At 41.4% G+C, this 27,355-nt stretch overlaps 1 long non-coding RNA gene and 1 pseudogene across 1 annotated transcript; both read right to left on the reverse strand.

Moving 5' to 3' along the window:
- Positions 1-11,767: 11,767 nt before the first annotated feature.
- Positions 11,768-12,904, reverse strand: LOC147893673 (putative methylesterase 13, chloroplastic; annotated as a pseudogene).
- An 11,578-nt stretch (positions 12,905-24,482) lies between these two features.
- Positions 24,483-27,008, reverse strand: LOC147893674 (uncharacterized). The gene is made up of 2 exons (XR_015542197.1): positions 26,957-27,008; positions 24,483-24,536 (listed from the first exon to the last, which is right to left on the reverse strand). It is a non-coding gene; the product is annotated as an uncharacterized LOC147893674 (long non-coding RNA).
- Positions 27,009-27,355: the final 347 nt, after the last annotated feature.

The raw sequence follows: 27,355 nt of genomic DNA on the forward strand, positions 1-27,355 counted from the left end.
GTTTATTAAAGTCAAGCGATGTCATTGGGATACTAAGGGACCCAAGACACAAGCGCCTACATGTGCATGTTGCTGAAGAGGTGATGAAGGACTTCAAGGATATTGTGGATGCAAAGGAGATGCTTATAGCTTGTGATACTGCCATTGTAAGTCATGAAGCTTACACATCTGTTTTCAAAATTTTCAAGTCTGCTATTTTGGGAAAGTATAAGAAGTCTACAGTGCCCCTACCCACACCTTGGTCTATGAGACGTGCACGGCGAGAAACAAACCAATGTGCAAGAGAAATGCTTGGAGGGTACCATTGCGTAAGGGGCACAGACTTGGAAGAGTAAAAATAAATCTGGCTTGCAAACCTTTGAGATGAATGCTTTCAACAATGTCCACTTAGATGTTGAGAAACGGCAACAAGCAATGGTCAAATTCTATGGCATGAGAGAAGATGGTAAGAGGAAATCCATTATAGCATTGCACTTTACTTAGTTCATTTCCTATATCATGTTTATCCTAACGATTTCTCTCTTTTGTTGTACAGAGTGCAATGGAAAGCTCATATTTGTCATCAAAATGGATGAAGCTCAAGTGGTGAAAGAACACAAGTTAGAGAGAGTTAGCATCTGCATTATGAATAAAGCCTTAACTTTTGCTCAAGGGAATGAAGAAGTAGAGTAAGATTTCTCAGTGCAATCAGAGAAAGATATATGGTGGCTTGCAGCATTTGAAACTCCAAAAGAGTGCCATGAGACATTGAAGTGGGTTCTAGATAGAACAGGAATCCCATTGACGATCTGAAGACAAGAGGAAGGGATTGACAGTCAATGGCCATGGAACATTTCGAGTTGAATGGCATCTTGCTGGTGATTTGAAAACCCTCAAGTGCTTGCATGGTTGTGATACAGGGGCAAATGAAATGAACACATGCGTTTATTGCATGTGTTCCCGCAACATAAGCAAAAGGCTAGCTTATAATGGGAGAATGGCATTCTATCTTGCAGCCAAACACAAGCTCCCAATTGCGAGAAGGATCCAAAGTGGGATCCCATCTTGCCCATCCCACTTGAGAGAGTACACATATGTACTTTACATGTAGAACTACACGTAGTTGATAAGTTGTTGTATTTGCATCTTGTTTATGCTTGGAATTTAATTCCGCAAGAAGTATCCGCACAGTGCATTGAAAAGCTAAGAAGTTGCTGTCAGAGATGGGATTCCATGGAGGACATGTCAAACTTAAGGAGGATAAGAAAATGTCTGGGGCAACACAGAATCTTCCTACAAAAGTGTCCATGGGTGAAGGGAAGGCAAGGAGATTCCTATCAAACCACAATCTTGACAAAGACATACATTGTCTCAAAGTAGTTTGGGTTGGGAATACTAGAAAGCATTGTGTGAATGCACGACCAATAAGGCTTCTCAACCTCAAGTAGAAACTTTGAGAGCTAAAGTATGGACAAAGGTAGATGCATTGATAAAATTGCTTCGCCAGGTTCAAGTCTATGAGATGTATTATGAAAGGTTCTGGATGGCTGTGAAAGAGTTTATGCAATTAGTGAAAGCATGGGGGGAGTCGCACATTACGCATTACATGGTAATCTTGGCACCATCGTAATATTTAGCACTTGCTTTATAAACAATTTTTGTTGGCTGAAATGATTCTCATCATGTTTGCAGCATATTCTCTATGCACATGGACCATGGTTTGTACAAAATTGGGGCCCTTTGTCCATTTGGAATACACAAGGCATGGAGAAGTCGCACTATAGAGCCAAGGCAACCTACTTCAAGAACTCAAGACATGGTGGTGGTGTCACTCGCAACAATGCATTGCATGAGACATTCGACTAGGTTTTTAGATGTTTACTAGAAAGGACTTTGAAGTCTGAAAAGGCAAAGGCATCAGAACTTGCAAAAATAGTTCAAATTGTATCAAAGAATAGAAGGCATAGTGCTTGGAAAGCATCCATAGGGAGCCGAGGAGTCGCACATTAGTTGCAAGCGAGAGAGAGAAGGGAGCAGATGGGCCCAACCACCAACGGAAGCTATGGTGTATTGTTTACAAATATGAAATAAATATATTGCTTATTTTGACCACAATTTGTGTACTCACTCTTTAATATCTTGCTTATTTTGACCACAAATTTTGTACTCACATGACGTTGGGGAAAGTGGGGACATGGTGAACGAGGGGGGAGAGAAGGGAGGGGCATGGGGCAGGGCAAGGGGAGGGGTGGAGTGGTAGCAAGGGTGGGGGTAGGGGGGGATGGGGGGTATGGGGGAGGGCAACGGGTGTGGGTGGGGCAAGTAGGGGGAGGGCAATGGGGGGGGAAGGCGACGAGGGTGGGGGGGGTGGAGGGGTTAGGGCAGGGGCAGGGGGCACAATGAAACCCTAAACGTAATTAAAAGGAGTGTCAAAACACGATGGGCCTATATAAAACATTTAAAAAAACCCTAACTCTCATTATTCAATGGCAAGAGTGAAGAACACTGCTAGACCCACGGGATGCCACCTCCATGGCATCTATGCACACGAACCTATTCAGGTGCAATGGCGCCTCCCCTGACTCTCATGAGCCCTCCCCCAACTCTCGTGAGGTCCCATAGGATTGTCATGAGCCCTCCCCCAACTCTCGTGAGCACTCCCCCAAGTCTCGTGAGCCCACTCCCTAGTCTTGTGAGCCTTCTCCTCCTCCCAAGTCGCGTGAGCCCACTCCCGATTCTCATGAGCCCACTCCCAAGCCCCAAGAGCATGAGCCTTCCCCTCAGCCTCACTGACCCTCAACGTTCCCCTCATCTTGACCCTCAACCTTCCCCTCAGTCTTCCCCTCAGCCTTCCCCTCAGCCTTCCCCTCGGCCTTCCCCTCCCCATGAGAGCACTCCCCCGATCGAGCAACATATATTTCAAAACCTTCCTTCCCCTCAGCCTTCCCCTCCCCATGAGAGGACTCCTCCACAAGAACAAAATGTATTCGATAACCTCTCAGACATAGAGAGGCTTCCTGAGGGCCTTCAGACTACTATAGGAAGAGCACAATCTTCCCTCTTTCGGTGATACAACCCATTGTAGAAATGGTACCTGTGCCCATGAAGAGGGTAAAGCAGACATCGAGGAAGCCCCATCCCAAATAAGGACAAAGCTCAGGACATCCACAAGGGAGGATTCGGATGAGGATCAACATAGACAAGAGCAACGGAAGAAATTCAAGGCAAACACGAGGCCGTGGGATTGTGTTTAGGTACCTATAAAGCCTCCACCAGGACTCAGGAAGCCATACAGAGCAAAGCCAGGAGTGTGGGCCCTAAGGGAGATTAGACAAATGTAGAAGACCACCAACAACTTGATCCCACGTGCTCCCTTCCAACGTGTGGTACAGGAGATAGCACAAGGATACAAGGACGACGTGTGATTTAGCACAGGAGCTATGGGGGCTCTCCAGGAGGTTGTGGAGCAAGTGACCACTGCTTTTTTTGAGGATGCCAACTTGTGTGCCATCCACGCAAAGCTCATCACGGTCATGGACAAGGACATGACTCTAGCGAAGCGGCTACGGAGTGACCTAAGCTTGAAGCCCTAGATTCTCTTGCAGCCCACTCTTAGGACTTAGACCACCCCCTGTCCTTGAAGGCACTATCTTGTATCTAAAACCCAAGGGCCAATCTTTTTTAATAAAATATATCCACATGCTCTACACTATCGCATTATTGTGTATTCTCCATTTCTATGACTGAAGTAACTGATCATTTTAATGTAAGTTTTGAATTCTGTCAAGAATACCCAAATTCGCGCCGTGGCAGGTTTTAGGCTTTCTAGGGTCGTGGCAACATCCTGAACACTTTTCCTTTCTGCGCGACAGTGAAATTCCTTCACAATTTGATAGAAATCAACTTTTGATACCCAGAATTGGTGAAAATGATATTTAAATTGGCTAGAAATGAATTAAATTAACACAATTGAAATGATGGAGAAAATATATCATCGACTTAAACAAAATACAATGGAATTCGTGATGAGCAACGATAACTTAAAACAAATAATAAAGACATGTAGTCATGTATCCATTTAAATATATGTTTATATATACAAAAGGCCTCACAAGCTATCTTTCTTCTTGGCTAGTTCGAGTACATTGAGAATAGGGGTCTTTAAATCCCCTAGTGGATCTCTAGATATAAATCTAGCTGCAACAGCACTAACATCCTCCTCTCCTGGTGCCAAAGACATAGTTGTTGCCATCAATGCCCTGCCACCATGAATGTTCGATCCAAAGGCATTGATAGCAGCCAGGCGGTGTACCAAAATGGCTTTGTCAGCATTCCGAGTAATGTTGGAGTATCCGATAGCACGCAACACTGCCTTGCACTTCAATAGCTCTGAAGGACCTCGAGGAGAAATTTTGATGTGAAAGACCATGATTTGCTCTGCGACTTTACCAAAGTAATGGGCCAAAGAATGATCTTGCCCAAATGCGCTGCGAACATTACCCCGTCAAGATGAGAATTTCTCAGGCTCAAACGCGTCCTACAACAATTCAACAAAAATTAGAAGATCGACAAAACAAATTATACTGAAAGAACATCAAAATAAAAAATATTGTTCGAACTTACCACTATAGCATCATCGACTTCTATCCCTTCCTCATTTGCAATGTTGATGGAACCAGGTGCTGTGTGATGTTCCATTTGGGAGGTGGACGCTTTCTCTTGACCTGTGTCAGAGGTGGAAGCTTCTGCATGAGAGGGTTATGCATCGTATACGGACATGTTTGCATCGCTCATTGAAACCAGCATCATCAAGAGAAACTCTTCCATTGTCTGGTCTTCGAAACCTAGAACCCCGGGATCTTTAACACTTGTGTCAACATTGAACCCCGATAGGACTCTGAGTGCCTCATCCTCTCATAGTCCAAAAAGAACCTCTATGTCATGGAGGAATACATACTCTTCTCCATCAATGATGAGGGGGCACAAGGACCATAATTCTAATTCTGGGTTAGCGGTCTCCAATGTAGATTCTTGCTCTACTGGGGGCTCTTGAAGCAGGCTCAATGCTTGAGCTGCTTCCATCTTCTCTGTTGCATCGTCAAGACTCTCTTCCATGAACATGTCTGAGTCTAGTCTAGGGACGATCAGATCAGCAATTCTACTAGAGGGGGTGCTAGACGATGAGGCTTCTTCCTCTAAATTTCCTTCTTGGAGAGGGAAGATGAATGTCATCTCCCATGAAAGGAATTCAGTGCCTGTATTTCCTATGATCCCCGTGTCTAGGATGTCTTGAACTTTGATTGTCCTAAACCCTTTGTCTATAAGGTTGTCACAAAAGTGGGCCAAGCGCTTTACAAACTTGGGTGGGTTCCTCTACAAATAGATACTTTATGTAATCTAGATATGGGAACCCATCTCTTTGAAGAGTGGTCAAGTGTATAAGCAAAATTTGAGAAATTATCTGGCATGAAAAGGATGAGATCTGAGAAGTCATCCTTGGCTCGCATATATGTGCCTAGGACATCTAAATTCCTATCAAACACTAAAAACAGCTTTTCCTCACGATCTACAAATGCAGTTCGTGAGATGAAGTCATGGAACGCAATTCTAGCTGAATCCATGGCAAATAACAGCTGATGGAGGGAGTAACTTTTGAGGACTGGAGTTTCTATGGCTCTCTAAACGTGAAAGTGAGAATGTGATATAAAAAGGGCTCTTATCCCTTAATATATATCAAAACCCTAAAAATTAAAATTATTAATCATAAAATCCCCAAATTTTTTGAAAAACATTTACCATGAACTGAAAGGAGAAAACATTAAAAGAAATAACATTTTAATTTAATTGTCCATCATCTTTTGAAGCAATAACTAGGATTTGACAGACAAAAAATTAAATACTGCACTAGTCAAACACATTGTTAGCAATCTTCAAAGTTGCAAGAGGAATGAAATTGGCACTATGCATGCACTTCTCCACACGGTGGCTGATCTGACCACCATTTAAGGTAAAGTAGAAGGATTCTGACATGCCATCCTCCATGACCAATAGGTGTTCTCGCACATCCCTTAAAGTCCATTGCAATGTGACATTCACATTCTTAACATCTCACTCTTCAACATCAATAGACAAACTTACCCCTGTATTGTCTTCATCATTAGAGTTTAGGGGAAGCCACCGGCCATTTGTTTTCTTCCAGCACCTGTACTAAAAAGCTAACTACAACATTTGGCATGACAAATGGTATCTAATAACCACATTGTCTTTACATGCGTGACATTGAAACACATCACCCTTTTGGCTGCCTGACCTGGTTCCCCAATTCATCCCAAGTAAATCTTCAAGAGCATTTTCATCTACACGCTTGCATGACCACATAGTTTTTGTTCTATGCATATGTATATTCTAAAATAAAGAAGCAAAAATGTGCAGAGGCATAAACCAAGATAACCTTGCCCATTTGGATCCAAATGTAAACTTCATGGCCATGTCCACATCCTTTGCAATCTTGTCCTTGTACAATTGTAATGTCCTCGAGTCCACATTGCTGCAATCCATGTCTTGAAGTTGTGGTGGTGCAATGGTTTGCAGACGGCCATAGCTTGATGATTTGTTGGAGTTGTCCCCGGCATGCATTTGATTACCTGAATCCTCATGAATCGTAGTGAACTTGCCTATGAATGATTCAACTGGTTCCCACTCCTCAAAGTCCAAAGGGAAAACATCTACCACCATGAATAAGAGCTCTTAGAAACCAATCACAAATTTTCCAAATGGACTCATTCCACTTACAGGTGAAAAAGGTACATAGATAGAAAGGCTCACTGTGTGATGTTATCCTAGATTGATTGAATGATGGAGGAAGCTGCATATCTTTTCCAATGTAAACATGTTGCACTTTTGCAAGCCATCCTTTCTTCCCAAACTTGAACTTCAAGATGCCCCTTCCACTCATGTAAGATGTTACCTCTCTTGCTCTTGGGAAGCTTATGTGGACCTTTGGCTCACCTTTGGTCGATCCTTTCATCACTGTCCAGTCGTTTAAGCTATAGGTGCAAGGGATCCACTCATCCAATGCATTTCTGGTGTTGTGGAAGACACAAGAGGTTACACATTGCATCATCTTGTAGCCTTGCTCCTCACCATGCTTGCAAAGGTTGCAACAGCAAGAATGGGACTCCTACACATGGCAATGCAGATCCAACAGATGCACAAAAGAGGGAGAACGAGAGGGACAGAGTAGTACCAATAGAGGCACAGGAGAGGGAGAAGGAAAGGGATAGAGCACAGCAACAAAGGCACAAGAGAGGGACAAGGAGAGGGATAGAACATCTCCAACAAAGGCACAAGAGAGGGAGAGGGGAGAGAGAGAGAGAGAGAGAGAGAGAGAGGAGTTGCAGCAAGCAGGCCAGAGCAGGAGGGAGTAGAGAAAGAGGGGGAAGAGGAAAAATGTGTGGGATTTGGTTCAAATGGAGTGATTTGGCAGGCTAGACTAGAATAGTGGGGGGCAGAGACCCTAGAAAGAGGGAGGGGAGAAGAAAAATTTGCCAGAAGGGCCCTACCATCCCATTGAAGGTAGTTTTGGGCTCATATGAGGGAGGTGCACCTAGTAGGAGGGTCAAACATGGGTTAAGAGGGGGGGGATGGTTTGGGTGGTCCTTAGTATAAGGGGAGCAACTAATAGGGGCTCTTTGCAGGCCTACCCACTCTCCACCTCAACATACCATTGCCCCACACCTCCACCTCCACATCCCATCTCTCAAATCACTCTCTAATCCCTTGAAATTAGGAAACACTAATTGGAGGCCCTTTTGAGACCCCATTTCTCCCCTAATGAGGTGGTGGCATCTAAGATTCCCAGCCATGTCTGTGGTGGTAGCTAAGATCCACCAGGCTGTCAATTAATTACCAACCACCGCAGTGGCCTGCAATTACTCAACTTCTAGTTACCACCACTGGGCTTGCATGCATGATTACTACGAGTGCAGTAAATTATGGTAATGAGGGATTAGAGATGATTAGGCTTCATGATTTACTTTTGTGAGAATTATTGCCCAATGGTGGTGGCTGTCATCAGCCATGTCTATCGTGGCTATGATTCCACCGTGCCACCGCTCACCCACCACCATGCTTTAGCATGCATGATCACTACAAGTGCAGTAAAAATTACTAGTCACCGGGCTCGCATGCTCAATAGAGAACTAGAGTGAATGGTAATGAGTGATTAGACATGGTAATGAGAATTACTACCTAGTGGTGGTGGCTCTCATCAACCACGTCTGTTGTGGCTAATTTAATTACCAGCCACCACATGGCACCTTCTTCATGGTTACTAGCCCCCGTCTGGGGGATTCCACCGTGGTGGCTTGCAATTAATATGGATGGAACCCCGGGCTCCAACCACCATGGTGACTCAAACTTTATAATATATATAAGATCCATGGCATTTGGCATTTTACTACGTTGCTCTGATCTGCCCATACTCTGCTACTTTGATCCACACCCCTCCTCTATCCTTTGTCTCTTTTCTGCCCCTGCTCTACTTTGCTCCATGCTTCCTCCTCCAACTCTCGTCACTGCATCTGCTCCCCTACTCATCTTTTGCTCACCCACTCATCTTCAACATGCCTAGTTGGTCACCCCCTCGATGCTCTGTGATCCCAATAATATATGCCTTCTCATATAAGGTCATTGTGTTGCACTCACGTGGAGTAGAAATGCTTGCACTAGTGGATACCCTTCGTTCCCATGAAGACTCCCCACACAGCTTAATGTCATCACCTTGGATAACATGCTCATAGAGGGCCTCTTTATGGCTGTGTTGTATGGGTTCCCCCTAGATGTCGACGAAGCCCTCAATATTTTTAGAGTAGATTACTCTCAACTTGCTGGGGGGGCCATAACTTGAGTCCTGGCAATGTGCATGGTCTTCGGCCTCTCCATGGTATCCTCCTTTGGCTCCCTAAAAAATTTTAATGCAACAAGCTAGACTGGTGGAAAACTCAGTTGTACAAATTCCCTCTTGCACAAATGAGGCTCTCAACAACAATGGCTGGATGTAATCTATCGGGCAAGCTCAACGATCTTTTGGCTCATTGGATGTAATGTTTTGGTCTCTAAGGCATTTATGTAATCTCTTTTTGTTCAATTTGAGGCTCTCAGTATGCACTGTTGTTAACTTTTATATTAGTATTTGAATGGTTATGGCCACTACCTGTAATCTTTTGTTTAAGGCTCTCAGCAATTGCTAAGTTTTTATAAATGTAAGATCCTCTGCTCAATTTTTGCTCAGTATAAGTTGATAATTTTTATATAACTTGTTATTGGATGTAAATATACATTGTAATCTCTTTTGCTCAATTTTCACTCGATAAATTGTACTTTTGCCATCATTTATATTTTTAGCAACAAGGACTAAAATACTAGGAAAGAAGGACTATGATTTCCTTGGTTTATGACCAAAATAGCACTAAAATAACTCCAACGACCCCACCGTTGTGGTTGCATGGAGATACATCTAGAAAAATACAATTAAACTTTCAAAAAATGCAATTAATGATATGGCCCTTGAGGGATCCCCTTTAGGGGAAAGGGCCATATCGACATGCCATTTCTATCCAGTGGCATCCTAGATATTGTATAATGCAAGTAGATATGGCCCTTGCCCCTAAAAGGGACCCCTCAAGGCCATATTGTCAATTGCATTTTTCTTGGTTGCACAACGGAATACATTTTCCTTGGTACACAAATATATAACTCCAAGAACCAGTGCGGTGGCTTTCATAGATCTCCTCCCGTAATACTTAGAAATAGGTAATGGAGCTATAACTCTAAGAACTAGCGCGGTGGTATCTCTAAGACAACCTTGAATTCTAGGAGATGACAGGTGGTCATGCCAAAGGACTGCTCGAAGGCGATGCTCAGAATGACAGGTTGTGTCTCATTATTCCATCAGACCTATAATTTGCATGGGCTATGGACAAAGAAGCGGCAAAAGGCTACATGATGATAGGTGGTCCTGTGCTGCGGCGGTGTTCAGAATGATAGATTGCGTCTAATTATTATGGCAAGAACTAGTGCGGTGGTCTCTCTAAACCAACCTTCAATTTTAATGATCTGCATGGGTGCGTGTCCAATGACAGGTGGCAAAGCTGTAGCAAAAGGCTGCGCGATAATAAGAGATCAGGCAACGTAGGCCAGAGACTATGCAACGCGAAGTAGTGCAGAGATGCCATGTGTCAAGCTATGCAACGTTCTGAACAAATAGATTGCATCTCATTATTACACCAATGCGCCTTCATGATGTCAAAAAATTTTTCAACAAGAGCACGGGTCCGCTCAAAATTCAAATATTCACCCAAAAGCGCATCACATCATGGCCCGAAAATAGTTCCACGATTGGCTACACCCAAGCTAATGTTGACCCCATAAGAAAATATAGAAAACCTAAACATTTCAATTGATCACAATAACACTCGCTCTCCAATTGATGAAAGTGAAAATCAACACACATATGATTCGGGTTTGGACCTCCCAAAAAATTTCACTCATGAAAAAGCAAACAATTTTATAATTTCTACAAAAAAGCACGTACTATTATCAAATCATGAGTACTTTAAACAAATAAGATCTTTGAACAATGAACAAAGAGAAATATTTGACGACATCGAGAATCCACCTTGACAAGAGAATCAATATTTTCCTTACTAGAGGAGTAGGAACTAGCAAAACATACCTTCTTCTACTCATAGTTCAAGGATTGCTATGACTCTATAATCAGCAAATGGTGGAAAGTGACATTGACTTGCAAAAGGTTTTCATGCTAGCCTACATAGGAAAAGCAGCGTACAATATCATCAATGGCACCACAATATATTCTACACTCCACTTACCAATTCAAAGTAGGAACTTGACCACAACCCCACGTCACAAGCTCGACATGCTAAGGACACTGTACAACAATGTGTAGCTCCTCATTTTTTATGAAATCTCTCTTGTTGGAAGATGAACCCTTAACTTTGCTGATCTTGGTGTGACATCCCTCTAAAAACATAATTTGAGGACTTCTTTGGAGGTGTGGACATCATCACTTGTGGAGACTTCTACCAAGCAAAGCCAATAAAAGATGCACTGGGTGTTCAAACAGAGTGATGACACATTGGATACCATTGCAAACACATATTGGTGCAACAAACTCAAATGTTATGATCTCAACAAAACCATGAGGCAAAATGATAATCATTTTATAAACTCTTTGAACTCATTTAGAAAATGTCTCCACACACCAACAAATGGACTACAGTCCACCACCAAAAGACCATAGATTCCCTCATCTCTTCTACACAAACGTACAAATGAACAAGCATAATGCAATAGTACTTGAACTTGCAAAAGAAAAATCATATACAATATTTGTCATAGATCACTTCATTGAGAATGTTTGCAATAGCAAGAAAATCTTCGAGGACCCCAAAGAAACCGATAGCCTCTGAATTACAATTCAAATAAAAGAGGGGATGCTTATAGAACCTTGTTCCAAAAACATCAATAAGAGGAATGGGCTTGCTAATGGTGCTGACAAAGTATTCATAAAGAAGTTGCTTCATACATATAGCCGATCGGCTGTCTGAGAGAGATGATGACAGCTACAACCATATGTTTGAGCATGGAGGAGTCGTGCCTTATTGTATCCCAATTAAACTGGCATATATAATTAATCGGGTGTTTGGGGTTAACTATATCTTAACAGGTACATTATCCTCATAGTATTCATCATTTCTTTGAATCCTTACATTGATGCTATGGACAATAAGAAATTTACAAGAGCCTCGAGCTGAGAGAAGGAGGTGGAATGATCGCTTTTATTGATTTTGAACACCTCCTGTGGGGGATTTCGCTCAATTATACTCGTCTGGACATTTGGTGCGATTGCGTGATCTAATGGAGTCCTGACATAGAAGCGCAGAATCCTCCCATAGCTCGTGGACGTAAGGTTCATCACCTCTTGAAATTGGGTTGCAGGGTCAGATTCAATAACGTATACGCAAGATTTGCATCCTGCGGATCGGACAAGGAATCATTAAGCTTGTAGAGTTATGCGGAGATTGTTTGCAAACAGTCTGTGAGAGTTTCAAAAGTAGCATATTGAACCTGTAGATGCTTTGAACATAATCCATTCTTCTTATCTCGGGTGGGCTTTCGTTGTACAAGATTGCTTTCGCCTGCGTGAGATTAAAGGACACAATAGTAGCGGCTCCATTGGCAAAGTACGAAACTAGTAGAGCACCTCTTTGTATTAGTGATGTGATAAGCTGCCACACCACGCATCTGTAAGAAGGCAATGGCTTGTCTGACCTGTGCAATGGAAACTCGGAGAAATTAATTGCATACCTGAGAAAGCAGGGCTGGAATGAAGGGTTCGCCGTCTTTTGGCATGAAGGCAGCAAGGAAAACGGCCTTGGAAATCTTATCTGGATAATGCTCCATGGCATAAGATATGCTGCTTCCGCCGAGACTGTGGCCTAACAAAATCACCTATGCACAAGAAGACATTAAGAGTTTCTGCGAGCAACATATTAGTTACCGTCAGATACTTCAATCGAGATGAGAAGCAAACCTTATCGGCAGAAACATTGTTAGCCAGGAATTCAGTCAATGGCTGTACCTATTAAGCGACGGTTATCACAATATCCGAAACTACTTTGCTGATACCATTGGAGGCGAGGTCGATGGAAGTGACGGAATGGCCAGCCGCTTGGAGAAGGGTGATGACGCAGTAAAAGCACCAAGCTCCATGGCCGAGACCATGGACGAGGACAAAGTGGGGACTTGGGCCAGCAACTATACTGGACAAAGTGATTAAGCGAGGAGCAAAGAGAAGAAACAAGCTGGAGACGAAGAGAGAGCTGAGCCGGAAGGATGCCATAACTGGTGGCCGAGGAGATGGTGGTGAATTGTACGAGAAAGAAGAACTTGGGCAAGCCTCCCTTAAACTATGTCGTCAATGAATGGCTAAAGCGGACTAGCTTCTTTTCAAATCGCTTTACTTCTCCTCTCCGTATGATGCCGGATAACCAATACGAATGCAAGGAAACGATGATGCAGACATATATTTGTCTTCTATTCGCTGAGGAAGCCGAAGCTGAAGGATTAATCACCTTTGTGTAAATATCATGTATCCTAGTTCGCTGCTTTTAAATGGAGATAGTGCATGATGCTTAAACTTCCTCTAATTCTGAACGAGTTTATCGATTTTTGAGTCACCTCAAAGACTTTGGCTATGTCGGTTGCAGTTCAAATTAGTTCAATCAAACATCGGCCGTGCACACTAAGTTGAATCAGCCTAATTGGTCTGGGCAATCAAACAATCTTTCCAGTTGCGTAGTACCAGCACTTAGATAAGGGTCATGCTCACATTTGCACCATTCGGTGTATTGCAAATCACAGGCATTGGGAGGTCGATCAACTAGAGACCAAATCTCACTCTCGATCGGACACTTTGGGGCTAGCCCTTAAGGCATGTCAAACTTTCTCAAGTTGCACTAGCTAACAGGTCGCACCGTGAGTTACGACAGGTGAACTCCCTGACGTAGCATGAAGGTAGGCCTAAGGATAGATATAGGGGGGTTACCCTTGTCTTATGCACACCTGGCAAGGTGGATCCCTCCTTTGTGGACTTTTAGGCGACGGAGGGTCCAAACACCTTTTCGATGAGCGTAGAGACATCTTCATCATGGCGGCATCTGAGATCCTTTGCATGGCATCGCATGGCCATGCAAAGTGGAGTTAATGCACCAGGCTCGGCCCCACTATCTGCATGGCATTCCCCCCCCGCTCGTACGTTTTGAATCGGGCCAGAAGCAGAGGCAGTTCTAGTGAACGAGGAGTAGAGTCTATCGTAGAGCAGTAGAGCATTTAGTCCATCGTTGAGCAGGCACCGAGCCACAACATAGACATCAGAGACGAAGTTCACGGCAAGTTAGCAAACGAAGCAGAACCTTTTTTGGCGTTGGGTTTTTGCACTGCCTCTCTGTCTCTGCCTCTTTGTTTTGCTTCTTGCATGCTCTCTACTCTGTGTCCATGCCCCTCGCTCCTACTTTGAATCTGCCACTGTATGCATATATGGGTTGAACGTCCCTGGGAAAGAGACTGTTGCCCAAAACAACTAAACTTGCAAGAATCGTAATGCTGTTTTCTCTTCAAGTGTCGCTCCACAACCTCTGGGATAAACGTATCCAATAGAGAGCTAAAGACTGTCACGGGGAGTTAGGATTCGTAGATGGTATTGTGAAGCGTAAACATTTCCACACTACTTCTCGAAAATGTTCATGAATCACATCCTCTGAGAATTTGTTCCATTCTGCATCCCTTACCTCCGCATAACCGCTCGAAGCTCGTCCCGTTTTCAGTCTCGTATTCCTTCTTCGTTTGTGCGTATATCCATGTTGGCATGATCGCCTGCAAATCGAAAGGCTATAACAAAAGGTAACCACCCGCCTTGTGGAATCTTGCTTAACGCAGCTGTAAGCTATGCCACCTACCTGCCCCTTCGATGACTACCAAAATGCCAAAAAAAGGCTAGGACAAGAGCTGGGGACACGTCCCACACAACCAACATCGCAAGAGTGAATAGTAGTGTGGTGATGAACATTACCATCATAGCCATTTCCTGGAAATAGAGGATGGTATCCTCACCAAATGCATTGCCAAGAGAAGCTTCATCATGGAAACCAATTACTACTGATATGCATAGACCTCACTGGTATGCATAAGACCTCCTTGGTATGCCTTCTCTTGATGTTTGTAGCTGTTGGTATGCATAAGACCTACCTTGGTATCCCTTATTTTAAAAGCTCGTTGTAGCTGTGTTTTACAATTCTCTACTGATCACGTAGACAATGTAGTATATAAACATATCATTTTGTTGTAATTGGAGGGGGGGTCGACCTACTAAAGAACAGAATCCTGCTACTAACTTGAGAGAGGGGGGGGGGGAGAGAGAGAGAGAGAGAGAGGGAGGACCTTATCAAACGTTGCTTGTGGACTAGGCTTCCTCCTCCCTTAGTTCCTTGCACCATGGCAGCAAAGGCAACAGAGGGCTACACCGTTCACAGGCACTCAGATGACGTAAGTACCATGTACTCGCAGCGTTTTTGTGTGTCATTGCAAAATTTTGAGCTCATTGCTTCGTTATAAAATTTCCGAATGGTTTGTTTTAGAAAATTTATTAAAAACATTTGGCACATGTTATTTCCTTTTACCATGTTACTCAACCCGTTAGTAGAAATCAAATTATATTCGAAACTTTAACATCTCTTTGATTTAAAATGTTGTCATGGTTTCCTATGGCTTGTACCATTTAAGTTTTTTGGCAATTGTCGTTTTTAGTTTGAGGAGGGCAAGCTCCTCGGTGGGGGTACACTGTGGATTTGCAAGAGGCTGTCGCAAATCCCCCAATATTCCCAAGGCTTTTACTTGCAAGATTAGGTTTGATGGTCATCGTACACGAGAACACAACCGGTAACCCTACCTTCGTGCTGCCCAGGCTAGATGAGACCCTTTCGCCCCATGTGCCCCACCACCACCAATGCCCCCACTACATGATCCTCCACTGCCTGTAAATGAGGAGGCAGCAAGGGTGGAGAGTACTCCCTGTCATGCTGGCTCTGGTACATTAGTTCAATACGTTTTCCTTTTTTGACGTTTCAATGCTTCAAGTGTAATTGTCCTCATGTTCAAATCTTGCATGTGTTCAATGTGGAGAAGTATCCATATTGATCTAGAAACACCACCATCGAACAAGGGCAAAACATCAGTGCATGTGGATTTAACATCACCAAATCCACATTATGCAAAGGAGAAGAAACATATGCAGGACCTGCCACAAGTGAGCTGTGGAAAAGCCTTCCTTTAACACTTGCATGAACTCCGAGATTTGCTTCTAATTAGTCTTTGTTGCACTTGTAGGGCTCCTCCATAGGGGATGTGATAGGGCAGCCTCAAAAATGGTTGATAGCATGAGGCATGTATTGCAAGAGGCATTCGGACATGCTCAGGGTATCATATTCTCAATGGTTCAATTTCTTTGTGTCTTGTTATGCTCATTGTGATGTGTTTTCTAAATCGTTGTGCATAGTGTTAATTGCTTGGTCTATTGCAATGTAGTTCGTAGCGATGGTCCCCATGATTCGCATGTGGTAGACCTACTGAGACAGTGTCTCGTCCTCTCCTTGAAGGAGTCCATTGAGGAGTCGAACAAGGAAGATGCGATGGAGGAGCCAATAGAGGAGCAAGAGCACGATGGGGAGGAGGGGATAGAGGAGGAGAACAAGGGAGAGGAGCAGACTGAGGAGGATGAGTATCAGGAGGGCGATGCATAGGAGGCAATGGAAAAAATGAGAAAGGGGATAGAGGAGGGCGAGGAGGAGGCATACGAGCATGTTTTGGGATGCAAGGAGCCATCAAATGATGTATGAGATGGGGATGAGGGGGTAGGGGAGTCATTGGATGATGTATTGGAACGACATGAGGAGACCAGTGATGATGGGCACCTCGAGCTGCATGTGCTAGGTGATTTAGCATACACGGACTTGCAAACAAGGGCCGTGGCTCTCATGAGGACGGGATCACATTTCTTTTATGGTCACGCATGCGAGACCATAGTTCTGATATAGGTGCTAGTTGTAGGCAATGAGCTATTCTATAATTGAACTTTTCAATTGACATTGAACTATTTCTATTTGGTTAGAATAGTTTTCTGTGTTTAATTGATTTTTTCCATATGAATGCATGCATGAAGAGTTGAGAGGGCATGGCCCCTCGAAGAGGTCGAGGTTCGATGCTGACAACTATATATTTGGCCAGTGAAGATGGAACTACAACTAGAGAAAATTCCTATGGTTTTCTACGTCTCTTTCATTTTTGGAGCAAAGTCTCAATTTTGAGAGCATGTTCTATAATTCTAAAGGTAATATGTGTGAGTTGACATCAAGTTTGTACATACATTTTTCCAACGATATCATAGAGATCATATGTTTAAATGACAAGGACGTAAACAATTTGAATCTTTATGTCCTTATGTTCAAATGATCATATGCTTGAGTATTCATATGTTTAGATGATCATACGATACGATTTATGTCCTTGTGCTCTTATGTCCTTAAATGTTATTCTCATATGCATAGCTTCATATGTTGAAATCACAAGCACGTAAGTGATTTACATCTTTATGTTCTTATGTTAAAATGTTCATATGCTTCGGGTTTCATATGTTTAAACGATCATACCATACGAATTTTATTTCCTATGCTCTTATGTCCTTATAAGTTATTTTCAACTATGCGGGTTCATATGTTGAAATGACAAGGACGTAAACGATTTAAATCTTTATGTTCTTATGTTCAAATGATCATATGCTCGAGTGTTCATATGTTTAGATGATCATACGATACGATTTATGTCCTTATGCTCTTATGTCCTTATATGTTATTCTCATATGTGCGGCTTCATATGTTGAAATCACAAGCACGTAAGTGATTTAAATCTTTATGTTCTTATGTTAAAATGTTCATATGCTTGGGGTTTCATATGTTTAAATGATCATTTGATACGAATTTTATTTCTTATGCTCTTATGTCCTTATAAGTTATTTTCAACTACGCAGGTTCATATGTTGAAATGCCAAGCACTCAAGTGATTTAAATCCTTATGTTCTTATGTTAAAATGATCAAATTCTTGGGTGTCATTAGGTTTCATCAAGACATTAATCACATTTAGGGGGACTATAGCCCTGGGAACCTTGGGATTGTATGCCACCATTCATATCCCTATCTTCTCAATCGCATCTATAGTTATGACGACATGCATCCAATTCTATGAGAACTCGGGTTTTGGTGGAGCATACCAATTCCTCTCTTATGTCCTTCTCATTGTAGGCCTAGAACACATTTAATGTTTTGAAATGAACATACAATACGATTAATGTTTTTATGCTCTTATGTTCTTATATGCTATGTTCATATGCGCAGGGTCCTATGTCCATGTTCTAAAGCGTTGGATGTGCATGCATGCTCTTATGTCCTTATGCTCTTATGTCCTTAATCAGGGGATGTTGATAAGGATGTTTATGTCCTTAAGCTCTTATGTCCATACATGTTATTCTCATATGCGTGGCTTCATCTTGTGAAATCACAAGCACGTAAGTGATTTAAATCTTTATGTTCTTATGTTAAAATGTTCATATGCTTGGGGTTTCATTTGTTTAAATGATCATACGATATAAATTTTATTTCTTATGCTCTTATGTCCTTATAAGTTATTTTCAACTACGTGCATTCATATGTTGAAATGACAAGCACTCAAGTGATTTAAATCCTTATGTTCTTATGTTAAAATGATCATATGCTCGGGTGTTCATATGTTTAAATGAACATATGATACGATTGATGTTTTTATGCTCTTATGTTCTTATCTGCTATGTTCATATGTATGGGGTCCTATGTCCATGTTCTAAAGCATTGGATGTGCATGCATTCTCTTATGTCCTTAAACAGGGGATGTTGATAGGGTTGTTTATGACCTTATGCTATCATAACATATAAGCATATAAAGATATAACATCTACACATCTAGTATATAAGCATGTAGGATATAAACATATAGCATACAAGCATATGGGCTTATTATTAACTTATGGCACATAAACATATAAACATATGCCATATAAGCATATAAACATACAATATATCCTCATATAGTATATAAGCATATAAACATATAACATACAAGCATGTAACATATAAACATAGTTGCACATGACATAAAACATATAAGCATATAAACGTACAAACATACAACATATAAGCATACAAACATATAACATATATAATCTAGCATATAGCGTATAAACATATAGCATGTAGCATATAGCATATAGCATATAAACATAGGATATAAACAAATAAAAATTTGAACATGTTACATATAAACATATAACTTGCTGACATTATTCAGTCCATAAAGAGACTTGAGAAGACGATAAACATGTTGTGGACGAGAAGAATCCTCACAGCCCAGTACTTGAAGCATGTAAATTTCTTCCTGAATGTCACCATGCAGGAATGTTGTTTTTACGTCCATCTGATGGATATGAAGGTCCTCCTGTGTAGCAGCTCCTCCATCATCTAGTCTTTTTCAACGTTCAATGCATTCTGCATGTTCTAGAGCCATTTGTAAAAAGAGCCTCCTTTTTGGCTTCTATATTGAGTACTAGGTCGAGAGGGAATGCTATTCATTATCGTGCTTGGCCGCAAATTCAAGAAGGAGGTCGATTATTATGTTCTAAGATGATCTCTATTGGTTTTTGAATTCCAAAAACATCTCCAATACACCGCTTGCCTTTGCACTAATGAACCCCTAATGCAGGAACTGTTGTTAAGGACGCCATATTCCAAACAAGGAGATATTTTTTGCACATAGCATCCAAGTCCCTGAGCTCTCATCACAAAAACAACACACATATCATATGAGAAGTGTCATCATATGAGAAGTGTCATCACAAAAAAAACGCACACATTCTCTCTCTCTCTCTCTCTCTCTCTCTCTCTCTATATATATATATATATATATATATATATGTGTGTGTGTGTGTGTGTGTGTGTGTGTGTGTGTGTGTGTGTGTGTGTGTGTGTGTGTGTGTGTGTGTGTGTGTGTGTGTGTGTGTGTGTGTGTGTGTGTGTGTGTGTGTGTGTGTGTGTGTGTGTGCGCGTGTGTGTGTGTGTCTCGCTTCCTTCTGTATTGTACCTAGAGATTCTCTAGCAAAAAGCTTTCCCACACTTTAGAATTGCAACCAAAATCTATTCCCATGAGATGTATAAACATTTGGCGTACATGTCAAATTTAGAAATGACCAAGGCTCGATGAGCTTATGAACTTCAAACTTATGTTGTGTCGACATTAAAACCACCATTTCACATAATTTTGATTTTGTGCATTTGAACAACGCATTGCAACCATTCATGATTACAACTTTCTAGAAGACAGACATATAACCAGCACTTGGCAATCATTTTGAACACGTGTCACATTAGTGTTAAAGGAAACCATATGTTGTATTAGTTGCCACACAACATATCCATCACAATAAATTCAATTCCAATGAGGCAGTAAGCTCTGCTGTAAAAAACTATCTATTGCTCTACATTGTTGTCACTTGTACTCCCGCTCTCATCGTCGTTGGTGGGAGGGTCACTTGCAACCTCCTGCTGTATGTATTCATACTCTTGTTCATTGAGTCGTACACTCAAAAACATGCTCTTAAATCACAAATTTGCAAGGCCCTGCCAGCACGGCCTGTTTTAACCAAAAAAATTTGTGATTTCTTTATAGATTTTTTAGTGCCGACGATGAGGATCAATTAGAAAAACGAAAAGCAAATTTTTGTTAGCTACAACAAGTCGCACCGGCATGGCCTATTTCAAATAAAGATTTTTGCCTTTTTTAACTCTAACTATGGGCTAGACCTTGACAAACAAGCACTCCTAAATGTGCTAAACACACAAAAAATCTAGCTTAAATTTTTTTTATTTTATTACAAATTCTTGAATGTTTGACAAGGATCCATTAACCCTCTGTTAGAGCAACGAAAAAAAAAATAGCTAGAATAGGCCATACCACTGCGGCATGTTCTAGCTAAAACAATTATTTTACTTGATCTAACTATGGACGAGATCATCATAGACAAACACTCCTAAATTTACTATGAAATGCAAAAAAACTTAATTAAAATAGGCCACACCAACTTGTTCTAACTAAATAGATTTGGCCTTACATAGTACATTTGTGATATTGGACAAGGATTAATTAGCAATCAAGCAGGACAAAAAAATGCAAACTTTTAAACCTAGAACTGGCCACGCCAACACGGCCTATTCTAGCAAAAACGAATTCGTGATTTCATTGCAAATTCTTGAATCTTTGATGAGGATCTGCTAGCCCTCAGTTAGAGCAACAAAAGGCAAACTTTTTTGCTAGAACAAGGCACACCAGTGTGGCCTTTTCTTGCCAAAACTATGGACAAACACTCCTAAGTATATTGTGAAATGCACCCAAAAAAAGCTAAAACAAGCCATGCTACCAAATCCCATTCTCGCTTTAAAAATCTTGCATTACATAGTACATTACAAATGTTGGACAAGGATTCATTTGTGGTGTTGGACGAGGATTCATTTGTACTCAATAGTACATAGTACATTTGTGAGTGTTGGACAAAGATTCATTAGCACTCAATTTTGCATTACATAGTACATTTGTGAGTATTGGACAAGATTAGTACTCACTAAGGATCAAAAAATGCAAATTTTTTAAGCTAGAAAACCCGCACAGATGAGGCCTATTACGATTTCATTTTAGGTTCTTGAGTGAGTGTCTGAAAAGGATCCACTAGCCCTCAATTAGAGCAACCAAAAGCAATATTTTCAGCAAGAGCAAGAGGCGCCAATGCATGACGATAGAGACGTACACATCCTATTCTAGCTAGAACAATTTGCTTTTGTTTGCTCTACGTATTGGCTAGATCATGAAAGACAAACACTCCTAAATTTACTACGAAATGCAAACAAAATTCAGTTTAAAAATTTTGCATTATATAGTACATTTGTGAATGTTGGACAAGGATTCATTAGCACTCAATTGGGGGGGAAATGGAAATTTTTTAACGTAGATCAGGGTAGCAAGCCATGTTCTAGCTACTAGAATTTGTGATTTCATTATAGATCCTTGAATGTCTGACAAGGATCCATGTGCCCTCAATTAGAGTAATGTAAATCAAATCATTTTATCTAGAACAAGCTGCACTGGCATGGCCTCTTTAGCTTTAAAATTTTTCTTTTGTTTGCTCTAACTTCATGAAAAACACACTCCTAAATGTACTATGAAACACAAATTGTTTTTAGTTAGAATAGGCCGCATCGCCATGGCCTGTTCTAGCTAAAAATAATTTGCATTACATAGTACATTTGTAAGTGTTGGAAAAAGGACTCATTAACACTTAGCTAGGATTAAAAATGCAATCTTTTGCAACTAGAATAGGTCGTGCTAGTGTGGCCTATTCTTGCTTTTAAAAATTGTGATTTGATTGCAAATTCTTGTGTATGATGAGGTTCCATTAGCCCTCGATCAAAGAAATGAAAATCAAATTTTTTAGCTAGAACAAGCCGTGCCGATGTAGCCTATTCTAACCTTGAACAATTCTTTTATTTTCTCTAACTATAGGCTAGATCATGACATAAAAACACTCCTACATGTACTATGAAATGCAAAAAAACATTAGCTAAAATAAGCCATGCTGCCATGGCTTGTCCTAGCTAAAAAGATTTTGCATTACATAATACAATTATGAGGCTTGGACAAAGATTAATTATTACTCAAGCAGGATAAAAAAATGTTTTTTTTTTTTTTCTAGAGCAGGCCACCACCGCCACAACCTATTCTTGCTTTGAAATATTTTTTATTTCGTTCGAGTCTAAAAAGGATCCATTATCCCTCAGTTAGAGCAGCAAAAATCAAAGTTTGTTTAGCTAGAACAAGTCACACTGGCATGGCTTATTCTAGCTTAAAACATTTGTTGTTGTTTCTTCTAACTATGGGTTGGATCACGACAAAGACAAACTCCCAAATGTACGAAGAAATGCAAAATTCTTAAGCCTTGTTGCCAAACCCTATTCTTGCTTTGAAAATTTTTCATTACATAGTACATTTGTGAGTGTTGGACAAAGATTCATTAGCACTCAATAAAGACAAAAAGATGCATTTTTAATTACAGCAGACTACCCGAGTGTGGCCTATTCTAGTTTTAAAAATTTGTGATTTCATTGAAAATTCTTGAGTGTCTAACAATGATCCATTGGCCCTCAATTAGAGCAATAAAAAATAAATATTTCTAGCTCGAATAGGCTACAACAATGTAGCTTGTTTTAGCTTGCTTTCTTTGAACCAATAGTAGCGCTCTTGTGTAGAACCCTGAAAGCTCAAAATGACTGAAAATGTAGATTCTACACCTGCGTGGGGGCTTTGACTCTTGAGTCCATGCTAGAGAGATGACATTTCAACTCAAGAGATGCCTTTGGCAATGCTTGCATAGTCATGATTGCATGGATAGCCAAATTTGGTGCCCTTATAAATGCCTACAAATTATGTGTAGAGTTGGATTTGGGTGAGTGAAGATCGATGAAGGAGGGAGGGAAGGATCGGTGAACTGTGAGGGAGGGAGGGCAGGAGTGAACTATGAGGGATGGATAAAGGGAGATGCAAACTATGAGGAGTGAGAGAGAGTGAGAGAGGGAGGGAGGGATCAGTGAGGAACGAGGGAGGTAAGGAGTGAGCATGTGAAGGAGGAGGATGAGGGTGGAGGGAGCGGCAATTTTGTGACAAGGTAGGATGAGGGAGGGAGGCAGGGAGGGAGGGAGGGAGAAATGGATGAGGGAGGGAGGATGAGCGAAGGGGGGAAGGATGAGGGAGAGTAGATGACTGAGAGAGGAAGGATGTGTGCATGAAATTTTGACTATTGCAACTTGTGAGTTCACACCCGTCACTATGTAAGAAATGGAGAAATGCTTCATCTGGAAATGCTACTGAGGTTTGCAAAAATGAGCTCAAAAAAGTTTTACATACGGGCCATGCAGTGCAAGGTAAGATTCTAGTGTTGGAAACATTGTTAGCTTTGGTGGGATAACAAGAGCTTTTCATTGGTGTTTGTGTTAGAATTTCTAGGGTCACTTTTGGTTCCGCCCAGAAATAATTTTGTAATTCAGGCTAAGGATCTTTGGAAATAGAGAAAGCCTTGGACCTCATTCACACCCTAGTGTCAGACTCTCTCCCTACTTGATGAAATTTCTCCTTTGTACAAATTTTTGTTTGCCTTCGTGTACAAGTTTCAAAAGGCTATTTGAAATTCTAGTTAAGAGTATCAGTGGAAATTACAGTTCTGCATAAGCACAATGCTAACAGCCCAATCAACCACCCGCTAAGGCCAAATTGGGCCTTCCATATGACCCCCCTTGGCCATTACTTAAGCCCTCAAAGATTAATAAAATATCATGCCTACTATAGGGCAAATTTAGCAGGAAAATGATGGCGTGAAACAAGGGAGCAGGAGAACATTAACCAAAGAAGTATGCAAAAGAGTAGGCTGAGGTTTAGAGACAAAGACACATATGCATGCAACTTACCAAAATATGCCAACATTGGAAGAGTTTAGGAGCTCAAAATGACAAATAATGCACAATTGCAGGAAGAGACCCTTAATAAAAATGTTGGTGCTACAGACAATTTACGTAAGAACCGCACCTGGTCATGTACCCACAAGAACCCATCATGCAAACCAAACTCCAAGGAAACCCACTTAGAATGCAACCTATGGCTTGTGTAAATGTTGTGTGTGTGTGTGGCTCTGTGTGTGTGTGTGTGTGTGTGTGTGTGTGTGAGAGAGAGAGAGAGAGAACCCAACCAATCCTGCCTCGCTTGAAGCTCCACATGGAGCTTGCTGTGAAGGAGAGCCATTCTCACTGCAAAAGTAAATTAATATGTTATGAGCCACAAACCCACACATTGAAGGTTTCACATCCTAAGAAACTTGAATAGAACCCATGCACATTCATTTCAATTAAAGACACAGATTCTTAGCTTCATTGAACTGTCCTCCCTCTCCTTTTTAACCCTCTCCTCCTCTTCGGAACTAATGTAAAAGTATTTTCCATACCGTATGATTTTATATATATTTGTCCTTATGATTTTCACAACTCCCACTAAAAAGGTACCCATTAAATTATGAATATTTGTAGCATTGAAAAGGGAAGATAAAATTGTGATGCTAAAGCTTGAAATTGAGTTTCGACATCAGGTTGAAGGACCACATGAATTGTGCAAAGAACCATGAACATTGTAATGCAAGGGAAAGGGGAAATACATCAGAAGGCATGAAGCACCTTGAATAATTGACCCACGAATTTTTGATACTATGAGAGCCCCAAATAAGCTGGACTCCTACAAACAGTTTTTGTGAAACCTTGAGGAACATCGGGATTTAGTCATAGTTACCAGCCTACCAGGGAACGGGAACGTTTCGGGAACGTGGGGGGTGGAATGGGAACATATCGGGAAGAGGGAACCGAGGAACTAGAACAGGAACACCATGTCATATGACACGTCATCAAATCACATGGAAACATACCAAAATATGCTAACAATACCAAGCTCTAAGCTTTCCATTTCAGCTTTAGACTTTTACACACACAAAATCCTTACAAAACTGAAATATACATCAACGCAAATTGCAGTGTGCATTGTGCAATGGGCAATGTTCATAAACTTTTAAGCTTTAAGCCAGGGAATTGCAGATGACTATAGATCGTAGGGGCAGAGAGGCGCCAAAACGGCGCTCCCGTGCAGTCCTTAACCCAGAATGCCAGAGACCCAACCCGGAATGCATTTTGGCCGCGTTCCTGGAACGATTGGCATTCCCACTTCTGGGAACGTTCCCACGCGTTCCCATACGTCCTGCACTACCATCCACCTGGGAACGGCATTCCCACGTTCCAGGAAGACGGACGGAATGCTGTTCCCTGGTAACTATGGATTTAGTAGTGCTGGCAGACAGCAAGTCTGTGTGTGGGGTCTATGCAAACAAGCCTATAAAGTATCTGATAGCTTGTATATACCTAGATGAATCCAGGAACATTCCCAAACTCATCCTCTAAAAACACAACATAGTGTAGTTTCAATCTCATGATAGTCACTCACAAGGTTGAAAACCATAAACTCCATCATGCATAGCAGGGACTAGCTACTATGACATCCCCACTGACGTCATCAGCGCCCAACAGTGTCATCAGCTAGATATGGAAGAAAGTTCACTATGGAATGTTGCATTGGGCTGGGATGCCTTTTGGAGACTGTAATTGATGCTCTCACACATACAAATCCACACACCCACACATACTTGAGCATCCATTTATACAAACTCTTCGTACTGAGTTTCTGTCGGCACTCCGGAGGTGAAGGGCAAACTCAGCCATGATGAAGGCTAGCACTAAAGGACAAGGCTAATCAAAAGGTAGTCCAAAATCTCTTCATTCAAGCTACAACTGCTTGTGAAGTCTAAACATTTTATCTGATAGCTTGTAGCTACAAAATGTAACTCCCTGAGCACATCCGTATACTAAGAATCTTACAATTGTAATGTTTCCATTTTCTATCAGCATAGATTTCACTCATCATTCTCACAAAAATTGTATCAAAATCAAAGATGATCTAAAGAGGGAAAATCTTAAATTCTAAGTTGGCAAGCAGCTTAAAATGCATATGTGTTACATCATTGCTTATGTCAATGTAGGTATCAAATATCTAGATATTTGATGAGCCAATCTGAGAGAGGGTTCACACACACTAGCACACTTTGCATTTATAAAGGCTATCCACACACAAACATGAGAGGTGGTTCTACTCCTAAAAAAGGAAAACACTACCAAGGGGTGGTTCACACGTAGAAGCTTCGAGATCCCTTGTTCAGAGTGAAGGAGGTATTACCCAACATGCAAGAAAGATGCTACTTCCTAATGTTACACATGCAAAAGGTGTGACTCAGCCATGCACACCTCCCATGCCATGCTAGGCCTCTAAATCAAATGAGGAACGAAGCAGCAAGGCACCCCCTGGCTCCGGAAAGGTCTCGTCATGCGAGAAGAACTTACATAATCAAGGCCCTCTTGGCTCCAAAAAGGTTTTTCCCATGGGAGAGGAGGAAAAACTTATATAGGGTTGGGAAGGCAGGAAGAACACAATTTGCTGTAGAAACGAACAAAAGAAAAGCCACTGCAAAGAAAAAAACAAGTATAGGGTTGGGAAGACAAGAAGAACAGAATTTGCTCTATTCCCAGATATACAGCCAAACTTAAAAAAGAAAGGTCCTAGTCTACAAAACACTTGCCTGCTGAGCTGGTTACTAGAGGCAGCCTGGTGAGATGGTCCTTTGTACTTATGAAGTGGAAGAGCATTAATTTTAGGATCACTCAAGGATGCCATGCCAGGTGGGTTATCTCCATCCAATGCTCTTAATGCATCATAATCTACTAGAAAGTCAACCAAATAAAAATTATTATGAAGGAGCATCTTTTACTAAAAGCCCCTTGAGAAAATTACCATTCACGTTTAGCAGAAAAGACTCCTGCACTTACAAGGTACTATAGATGCAATATAGTCGAACAATACAAATATTATTCTAAGTCACTCTGAAGACTCCAACGGTAGACAAGTCTAACTGTTAAAACTAGAGCAAAGAGAACAATTTACAGGCAGTAAGCAATACTGCAACCACCAAGCCAA

Source organism: Dipteris shenzhenensis, chromosome 15 (genome assembly GCF_047967505.1).
Source record: "Dipteris shenzhenensis isolate YYH24624 ecotype China chromosome 15, Dip_SZ_1.0, whole genome shotgun sequence".
Taxonomy (NCBI): Eukaryota; Viridiplantae; Streptophyta; class Polypodiopsida; order Gleicheniales; family Dipteridaceae; genus Dipteris; species Dipteris shenzhenensis.